Here is an 11,870-nt window from a genome sequence, read left to right as displayed (position 1 = left end):
GAATTATTTCCTTCATTCTTCAGAATCATCAATGAATTATTTCCTTTATTCTTCAGAAACATCAATGAATTATTTCCTTTATTCTTCAGAAACATCAATGAATTATTTCCTTTATTCTCCAGAAACATTAAAATGATCAAAGTAAAGGACAAAACGTCTAAAAGCCTTGCAGTACTCCATTGTTTCTCTTTCCTTCGTGGAATGTGCTGCGAGTGTTTTCATCGAAAAGGCACCTTTTCCGTTTTAGTTTTCTTCGGGAACCATCCTTGTTTCCACCTAACATCATTTCTTATTTTGCAACCGAAGACAAATGAATTACCGTTCCCTTATCTAGAATTAAAGCGATGTTCACCTGCTAGAAAGGCGTTTTCCTTGCCTATTGTGAACCTTCCGGCAATTATAAGGACACCGAAGGTGAATTTATCTCCCCTTTTTATTATGGCTCTTTTTCACGGCAATGCCCAAATAGTTAAAATTAGCCTTTAAGGTCCATAACAGCTGGCGAGATGTGGTTATTTTTCAGACGAAAATATAAAAATTCTTTACAATTGCTGACAGGGCGTAAGATTTGGAATAACCCATAGAAAGTGTGGAGTCAACAAAAGAGATTCTGAAGCTCCTTTCACGGGGACGAGATACTTAAGAATGAAAGTGTGCTCATTCGGTGCTATCATCGAATTATTGTGTGCAATTGCAATAAAAATATTTCTGGTTATTTTTAAATGTTATATATAAATTAATAATAATAATAATAATAATAATACTAATAATAATAATAATAATAATAATAATAATAATAATAATAATAATAATAAGTGAGGTAAATGAAATACTGGGCATAATACAGACCACCAGTATCACAGAAAGAATAACTTGACATATGCAGGAGCAAGTATTAGTAGCAGAACTGATGGGAATTCGAACACAACACCACCACACAACCAACCCAACAGAAACCAAAACAGCAACCTCCTTGGAAAAGGCGCCTGGAAAAGCAAATCATGGTGATGAGATCTGACTTGAGTAAACTGAAAGAGATGGCAGAAAAAAGGCTAAGAAGCAAGAAAACAAGGGAGGAACTCAACGAGAAATACAAGTACAAGAGAGGGGATTAAACAACACAATAGAAGATGTAAAACAGAGGTTAAGGCCAAAGCACATAAGATCCAACGGTACATGAACAGGAATAAAGGATACCAACAGACAAACTATTCGGACCAACCAGAAAAGACTATACAGCCAACTAAGAGGGGAAGACAACCACCCAGAAATTCCTGAAGCCGAACCAAGTAAGAGACTCTGGGAAAACATATGGAGCAATCCGGTATCACACAATAAACATGCAACATGGCTCCAGGAAGTCAAGGAAGAAGAAACAGGGAGAATAAAGCAAAGATTCACAGACATCACGACAGACACAGTGAGACACAACTAAAGAAAATGCCCAACTGGAAAGTCCCAGGTCCCGATGAAGTCCATGGATACTGGCTCAAAAACTTCAAGTCCCTACACCACGAATAGCAGAACAACTCCAGCATTGTATCTCAAATCACCAAGCACCCAAATGGATGACCACAGGAAGAACATCCTTAGTACAAAAAGACAAGAGTAAGGGAAATATAGCCAGTAACTACAGGCCTATCACCTGCCTACCAATAATGTGGAAGTTACTAACAGGTATCATCAGTGAAAGGCTATACAACTACCTAGAGGAGACAAACACCATCCCCCACCAACAGAAAGGCTGCAGGAGGAAGTGTAGGGGCACAAAAGACCAGCTCCTGATAGACAAAATGGTAATGAAGAACAGTAGGAGAAGGAAAACCAACCTAAGCATGGCATGGATAGACTATAAGAAAGCCTTCGACATGATACCACACACATGGCTAATAGAATGCCTGAAAATATATGGGGCAGAGGAAAATACCATCAGCTTCCTCAAAATACAATGCGCAACTGGAATACAATACTTACAAGCTCTGGAATAAGACTAGCACAGGTTAATATCAGGAGAGGGATCTTCCAGGGCGACTCACTGTCCCCACTACTCTTCGTAGTAGCCATGATTCCCATGACAAATACTACAGAAGATGGATGCCGGTACCAACTCAAGAAAAGAGGCAACAGAATCAACCATCTGATGTTCATGGACGACATCAAGCTGTATGGTAAGAAGCATCAGGAAATAGATTCCCTAATCCAGACTGTAAGGATTGTATCTGGGGACATCAGGATGGAGTTTGGAATAGAAAAATGCGCCTTAGTCAACATACAAGGCAAAGTAACGAGAACTGAAGGGATAAAGCTACCAGTGGGAGCAACAACAAACACATAGATGAGACAGGATACAAATACCTGGGAATAATGGAAGGAGGAGATATAAGACACCAAGAGATGAAGGACACGATCAGGAAAGAATATATGCAGAGACTCAAGGCGATACTCAAGTCAAAACTCAACGCCGGAAATATGATAAAAGCCATAAACACGTGGGCAGTGCCAGTAATCAGATACAGCGCAGGAATAGTGGAATGGACGAAGGCAGAACTCCGCAGCATAGATCAGAAAACCAGGAAACATATGACAATACACAAAGCACTACACCCAAGAGCAAATACGGACAGACTATACATAACACGAAAGGAAGGAGGGAGAGGGGACTACTAAGTATAGAGGACTGCGTTCAACAATCGAAAACAGAGCACTGGGGCAATATCTGCAAACCAGTGAAGACGAGTGGCTAAAGAGTGCATGGGAAGAAGACTAATAAAGCAGACGAAGACCCAGAAATATACAGAAAGACAGAGACAGAAAGAACAGGGATGGCACAACAAACCAATGCACGGACAATACATGAGACAGACTAAAGAACTAGCCAGCGATGACAATTGGCAAATGGCTACAGAGGGGAGAGCTCAAGAAGGAAACTGAAGGAATGATAAACAGCGGCACAAGATCAGGCCCTAAGAACCAGATAGTTCAAAGTACGATAGACGGAAATAACATCTCTCCCATATGTAGGAAGTGCAATACGAAAAGTGAAACCATAAACCACATAGCAATGTGATGCCGGCACTTGCACAGAACCAGTACAAAAAGAGGCATGATTCAGTAGCAAAAGCCCTCCACTGGAGCCTGTGCAAGAAACATCAGCTACCTTGCAGTAATAAGTGGTACGAGCACCAACCCGAAGGAGTGATAGAAAAGATCAGGCAAAGATCCTCTGGGACTATGGTATCAGAACGGATAGGGTGATACGTGCAAACAGACCAGACGTGACGTTGATTGACAGGTCAAGAAGAAAGTATCACTCATTGATGTCGCAATACCATGGGACACCAGAGTTGAAGAGAAAGAGAGGGAAAAAATGGATAAGTATCAAGATCTGAAAATAGAAATAAGAAGGATATGGGATATGCCAGTGGAAATCGTACCCATCATCATAGGAGCACTAGGCACGATCCCAAGATCCCTGAAAAGGAATCTTAGAAAAACTAGAGACTGAAGTAGCTCCAGGACTCATGCAGAAAGAGTGTGATCCTAGAAAACGGCACACATAGTAAGAAGAGTGATGGACTCCTAAGGAGGCAGGATGCAACCCGGAACCCCCCACACTATAAATACACCCAGTCGAATTGGAGGACTGTGATAGAGCAAAAAAAAAACAAAAAAAAAAAAAAAAAAAATTAATAATAATAATAATAATAATAATAATGAAATATAAATTTTATTTCAGCTCAAGGCCATATATATGAAATATACGAGATGACCTGATAAAAAATGATAATCGGCAGTGCCACACAGTTGCTGAAGTAGGAAAATAGTATTTATAATAATGGCAAGACTGTAACAATATTGAGAATAATGGAACAAAAAGTTAAAAAGGATAAAAATAAATAGCATTATATTCAGTTTCTGTGTGTGTGTGTGTATATATATACAAATAGTTGAGAATTTTTTTTTACAAGAATTAAAACTAACACAAATTAAAATGTATACAGTAAAAAAGGAACCAGTTCTCACCAAACCATCCAAAGGAGAAGAAGAACGAATGACCAAAACTTGACACTCACCCACGACTTCAGTTATGCAAGATAAGAGGAGAAGCGGAAAACCTTAAAATTCAAAGACGGAACAAGTTGTTTGACATATAAGGACTGTAGGGTAGTTAAGTAATTGCTATAGCTGGTTCCACGAATAATAGAGAAATGCTTTTCATTTATTTCAATTTTGCATACAGAGGCACGATTCTTTATATTAGAAAATTCTGGTTTACTCAATTTCTGATCCGTTCTAAAACTGCATATAAAAACTGCATATATATATATATATATATATATATATATATATATATATATATATATATATATATATATATATATATATATGCTTATGATTGAACGATCCTTTTTTATGATTAGATCAAATGAAGCCGACTAATGAGGACATTACATTATCCCAATATATTTTTATGAGTGAATATATCAAAACGCCCTGTAAAAGTTGCACGAAATGTTATTTAGCCTAATTCATAATAAGTTTTTTTGAAAGAGCACTTATTTTCTTGTAAATGATAGAACATGCCTACCTGAATTATAAAAGCCTCGCTTTGCAGGGACATATTTCAAATGAATGAAGTATCATAATCAGTTCCAGTTTAAAATCATTAATTAATGTTAAATATATGATTGCACACTTCCATATACTCTTCATATGTTACTACGTTTACATTATCGTGCTGTTTTTACGCTTCCATGATAATATAATAATAATAATAATAATAATAATAATAATAATAATAATAATAATAATAATAATAATAATAATAATCGGGAATGTGTAGCTGAGGACCGGAACTTATCCATTCATCCCCAGTTGTACTATGGCTCTCGCCGGCAAGACGACTTGCAACCATGTTGCTTGATAATAGGCTCCGCCGATGCGACCCTGCCCCAAGTAACCAATAATAATCATAAGTCTGCAAGACCGTCCCCACACTCGTTTACTACAGGTAGTGCATACTTACCCACAAACGACACAACGCTTTCTATATTCCAACCTTTGCATTGAATTCACCCAGCACTACCACCCTCTCACGTCTTTGAAACTTTCTTGAAAACAAATGCAGATTTTGTACTGAAGCATTTGTGCCCTTTTAAAAAACGTGTTAGTGTAACTGCAGTCTAATTTGCTTTTAATTCAACTAAGGAATTAGCGGTATTTGGACCATCTGAGTTGCGTTCTTTCAAGTATGACAAATTTATTGAATCAGTTGCATATATTACCCATAGCATTTATGGCGATTTAATATACATTATTTGCTTGAATGTAGATAATCTGTTCATGGTAAGAAGAAAACGAATTAGGGAGAAGTAGGTGGCTTACAAGGCTAAGAACGGCGAGAGAGAGAGAGAGAGAGAGAGAGAGAGAGAGAGAGAGGAGGCCGGTGTACCTTGGTATGATGTCCTTATGCCTCTTAGGAACTCGAAAAGAAAAAAAAAATTATATATATATATATATATATATATATATATATATATATATATATATATATATATATATATATATATATATATATATATATAAAATGCGATTCATCATTTAAAATGTAAAACAATCTTTGCCCTCCGCTATCAACAAAGACAATAAATACGAACTACATCATAATTTTCCTAAATGGATCCACTGCCGGGAGGGTACCATTCCATATTTATTTGTGCGACAAATATTTTCTATGTAGCTTATCTTTGTGATTTTATTTATGTTATATTCCTCCGAGTTTAATGTATGAAATTTTCTTTGATTATTATCATTAACATCATTTTTATTGTTATTCACTGAAGTTTTACACGAGTGTTTACATGTAACGTGCAGCCAAATGTATATACCAAACATTAATTTTTATACTGGGTGCACCATAAATATAGCGAGAGTAATACGTAACAGATGAATATGAACTCTCATCAAAAACAGATTTCATGAGGGCGATGACACACAATTCGTCTTCTCGTGATGTTTTTTTTTTTTTTTCTTATGCTCTTACGTTTATGGCGGGGGCCATGAAATAACCCTTGTTTTAATCCAGAGGGGTTGGCACCACTGTTTCGAATCAGCATCTGACAGGAGTGCCAAACGATCCCGTATTTCCTTTCTTTTCCCAAGGTCCTCCTCAGCACCTCTCACGAGGCTACGTGGACTCTTTATTGACCTCCATTACTGCTGCCGTTGGAAGTCGTCCATTTTAATTGAACTGGAACAGGCTGGGAATTTGCCGAATGTATTCCCCCCTCACCATTTCATTCCAGGAAATTGAAGTAGACAGAAAAAGGCCACGACTCTTTACACCGCTGAAGTCGTTCGCTTTCTGGCAATTTCTCCATAACAAAAGTACCTTTCCGACTCATAACCACGTCATATATATTCCAGTATAGATGGGTCTCTTACGAGAATAGAATTTTCAACGTTTTTATAAGCGAATAAATACCTGCATTTGTATTTCTGAAAAGAACAGATGACACATATAATCCCTACTTACAGAAAGATTTCCCACCCCGCAAGGCGTTAGTACCGTCAGTGTACCTCACGGGGTGCACTGTAAGCATTACTAAAGGTTCTTTGCAGCTGCAACCCCTTTCATTCCTTTTACTGTACCTCCTTTCATTCCTTTTACTGTACCTCCTTTCATTCCTTTCTTCCATCGTGCTATCCACCTTCTCCCAACAGTTATTTCATGGTGCAACTACGAGATTTACCTCTTGTTACACCTTTCAAACCTTTTTACTCTCAATTCCTTTCCGCCGCGAATGACCTCTTAGGTCCAGTGTTTGAACCTTGGCCTAAACCCTATATTCCAAGTACATCGAGAGTTCGATAGAAGACCTGCATTCATTATATTTTCTATAAACTAAATGTTACAACAGAAAAATCTTTTCATAAAGAAATGAGAGAGAAAAACAAACCTGCTTAATCATCGTGAGTGCAAATGCTGAAGAAAGGTGATAGAGATAAAGTAACATAATTCATTTCTGAAAGTGTTTTTGTGCTGGAATAACGAGAGAGAGAACTCAAAATGAATTCAGTGCAAGAGCAACAGGTGTGTTACTTGAGAAAAATACATCAGGATTTTTCCTACACAAATGAAGTTTCAGTTTGATTTTTCCCTACAGCAAATGAAGTTCATTAATAAGACCTCTTTCGGGACAGGAGAAAATCTTAAGTATTATCAAGGTACTGAGCTGTTTTATGATATGATAATATCATGTTAGTATTTGCTCCCCCAGCCCCCCCCCCCCCCCCCCCAAAACAAAAACAAAAAACACCCGGTCCTCTCTTACATCCACGCTGCAAATCTGGTAGTTTGGTCCTCTTTAAACATAAGTTTCTTTCTGTCTCTCCATACTATATATATATAATATATATATATATATATATATATATATATATATATATATATATATATATATATATATGTGTGTGTGTGTGTGTGTGTATGTGTGTGTGTGTCAGTGTGTATGTATATATATACAAATGTTTCACTTTATAGTTCCTGTGGAAAGAAAAACTACTGTGCCACCTTTGACTGTCCGAACGTTTTTCTGTCCTCACTTTTTTTGTCCGCCCTCATACCTTAAAAACTACTGAGGCTAGAGGGTTGCAAAATGATATGTAGATCATCCGCCCTCCAATCATCAACAATACAAATGTAGCCCTCTAGCCTCAATAGTTTTTATTTTATTTAAGGTTAAAGTTAACCATAATCGTGCGTCTGGCAACGATATAAGCCAGGCCACCACCGGATCGTGGCTCCTACAGCATTATACCGAAACCACCGAAAGATAGATTTGTTTTCGGTGACCCTGATTATACGATGTACATAAAACTTGACTGCACCGAATTTTTACATGTTTTTAATTTAATAATATAGTTTTTTTCAATCCGACAGTCTTATACAGTTGTACAGTAAAGTTCCAGAAGTGAAGCGACAAAATTTCAGAGGATTTCGTTCAAAATTCACTAACTGGCAACTACAACTCGCAGCTGAAAAACTTTTTTTTTTTCTACAATGAAAGCTCTATCAAGCAAGATAAAGCTAACATATGATGCACAAATATCAAATCTATGATATTTATAAAAATATAAGAAAAAATTACGGTAACAGTAATTATTTTAAAGTATAGTAATTACTTCAAACTATAGAAACGAAACAATGTGAAATTCTCGTTCAACACAGGATTACCAACATTACCCATGTATATTTCGAGCAATGTGGAAACAAATATTTAATATCATAGTGTATTATCAATTATTTTAGCGAGTATCAATAGAATGTAAAGGGAAAATCTCCGCGACATAAACATAATCAACCATGAATGCACGTAAATTCAATTAGAGGAAGTTGTGGGTGTGGTTGGTAGTTCTGATTCTAGCTTCTAGGACAGAGCATTAAACACCATCATCGAGAAAGGCTCTAACTACTGCTGCTACCTTCAGGTGACTAGGCCTAGTTCCGGGCAAAGCAAGGCTTACAATGTAGGGCCCCACTGTCTGTATTTAGGCAAAGAAAATAGAACCATCAAGACCGACACCAGGACCTGTCCTTGCACCTGGGAAAGAAACAGACTTGCTATATAAAAAATAAGAAAAAGACAGTCGCAAGCAACCAGAACACCCGTTAAAATCACCACCAGGTTAAGTAGGGAAACAAAAGACCCCACCCCAACCCAAACCCTCACCCTCTACCTCTACCTACCCACAAAACTAACTCTACCATTTTCACTTCAACCTTTTACATCAAATCTTCGAATCATATCCCAACCGTGAAATTTAAGACTGAATTTGCTAAGTGCGGGTATCATAATGAGTGATATCACCCAAATTCACATTTCCAGGACAACCAGTAATCAGTTCGATCCAGTCAAGCATTATTGTATAACAGGAATTTATGAGTTTTTTGGGGATGTATTGTATATATATATATATATATATATATATATATATATTATATATATATATATATATAAAGAAGCGCCAAGCATGTCCAATAGGCCTAGTGCTCGATTCTTTAAAACAGATCTCTGGTTATTCCTGACTAGATAAAAAAAGTCCTGAGAGAGAGAGAGAGAGAGAGAGAGAGAGAGAGAGAGAGAGAGAGAGAGAGAGAGAGAGAGAGAGAGCATAACAGGAGATACTCGAATGAACTAATGCTCGCCAGGCATATTCACACTCCGGATCGTATGGACAAGATAGTCTCATTATGCACTGAAAAAAAAAGTGGAAACCTACGAAAATATTCATTTGATGCGACCCTGAACGCAATTCCACATGCAAAAATTTGCACAATTGAGAAATTCGATGAATTATTAACTAACAAGCTGGAAATATATTCTTTTCCTTGATTCTTGAAATAGGCCCTAACCATGTAACCATGCTAAAGGCACATATAACTTGGATTTCGTTTTTTTTTCTTTTACACCAACTTGTCTTATTTATATTTCATTTAATCAGATGCTAAACTTCTCTGTGCTTTATCAAAAGAAATCATAACTTTCAATATAACGCTATAAAAGTAGAAAGTTAATTTTACAAATATTAGCCCAATACTTATGCACTCAGTTCCTGCTGGCACTCTATGGTGAACACTTAATATCACACTTTGAGAGCCGCAGATATTTCTATGGGGAATTGTTTTTTATGAGCAAATATTGAACTAACATTGATCATTCACTGGGGAAATACTTTCTGTGCTTATACAGTTAATCACTGATACGTATTATCAGATAAATAGGATGACAATAATTGGAATAAAAATATACTAACTGGCAACCCCACGACAGTTTCTAAAGAAGTACGATCAATTCTGAGATTTGTTGCTTCACTTCTGGAACTTACTGTACTGAAAGCTAGACAAAGGAGAGGAATCATCCCATTCGGAGCGTCCTAAGGAAAAGCCTAAAATCTCCAAGGGAATCTGTCCAGACAAATCTTGCCCAATACAAAATCGAACCAAGATTTGGTTTTTTGGAAAAGAAAATGGCTTCATTCCTCGGATGGAAATCCCGACATTCGTTGACTATTTTCATTTTCAAGGGCAAATTCGCATCGAGGCATTTCAATATTACTTCACCTTATCCCCTCTAAAATGGTCGAGTCGCGTTTCGACTATCCTGAATGGTGACCTGCGGTGATAAAGGTATCAATCTGACGATTCCTACAATTTTTGTATATTTATTTGTTGATCTATCTGCTTTTTTTTTTTTTAACTGATCTCCTCTTTCTGTATTTCCCATTACCCTCTGTTGCCTCTTTCGAAAGAACACCATATTCTTTGAAGCTTGAATTTCAAGTCGATGGCCCCATCCTTGAGTGATTGTTCCGCCTTATAAATAGGGTTCATCTTTCTAATAATAATAATAATAATATTGAGGATACTTTGCCACACACACACACACACACACGCACACGCGCGCGCGCGCACGCACACACACACACACACACACACACATATATATATATATTATATATATATATATATATATATATATATATATATATATATATATATATATATGTATATTATATTATATTATACATACATACATACATACATACATACATACATATATATATTATATATATATATATATATATATATATATATATATATATATATATATACATATATATATATGATACATACTCGTATATATGTAAATATACACTTTTCAATTATGTTTGTTGTTTGAAAAGTCAAAATGTGAAACCAAGTATGGCAATTCATGTGTCTATATTTGTATGCAATGCAGTTGCGGACTTGGCTGATTATGCAAATTTACTATTTGCATAGCAAATTGAAAGTAAACTTTATAGATTACTTCAAAATATTTTTGTGAATGTCGTGATAATTAATCCTATTCCAATCACTAAGCAGGGGTTGATACCTACATACTTCTAAATTATACTATATTTATGAAAAATATGGTAGATTTCAGGTAACCACGATAAATATAGTTCCACATATCTGACCAGTTTGAGGAAACAAGCCGCGATTGCACAAAAGATTGAAAATATAATATCGAAATTGTTGACCTAGCAAATCAACGTCATTCATCAATGTGCGGTTCTTGTCACCAATAACGATTGAGCTTTGTTCTCGCGTCAAAGGCCTCTCAAAATGTCAGCAACTATAGTTTCACAGAAATGTTTTGCTCTTCATTACTAAGAAGAGTCAGTGTCTATCCTGGTCCTTCGGATGCCATCTTACCCTTTGTCTACTTAGTGTCTCAGTCTGTTCCCTAATTAGTTGCTTTTGTCTCATCTGGCAATTATGTGATCTCTTCTGCTTTCTGTTTCAAAGGTATTGCTTCGATGTGTTGACTGCAGTCATTATTAACCATGTGCTTGATAATGCTTTGATCAGTCAGGGTTTTATTTCGATTGCCATACATTCCAGCTAGAATATCTAAATTTGTGTGCATATAAATATATACTATATATACTATATATATATATATATATATATATATATATATATATTATATATATATATATATATATATATGTAAGAGAATAGCAATGGAAAGTGGTAGGCAGAAATTCAAATGTTTTTGTCTGTACTAAGACAATGCTTAGTAAATACGAAAGCGCTGGATTTCTGCCTATCATTTTCCTGTGGTATCGCTTATTTCATGAAGTCACGTGCATCTACTGTGATTTTTGAAATATAATAGATACATGTATATATATATATATATATATATATATATATATATATATATATATATATATATATATATATGATATATACATATATATAACGCCTAGGGTTTTTGATTAATGATTTTGTCCATGTGTTCTCTGTGACCTATGGAATG

This window comes from Macrobrachium nipponense, chromosome 5 (assembly GCF_015104395.2).
Source record: "Macrobrachium nipponense isolate FS-2020 chromosome 5, ASM1510439v2, whole genome shotgun sequence".
NCBI lineage: Eukaryota > Metazoa > Arthropoda > Malacostraca > Decapoda > Palaemonidae > Macrobrachium > Macrobrachium nipponense.
Note: the sequence above shows the minus strand (reverse complement) of the source record.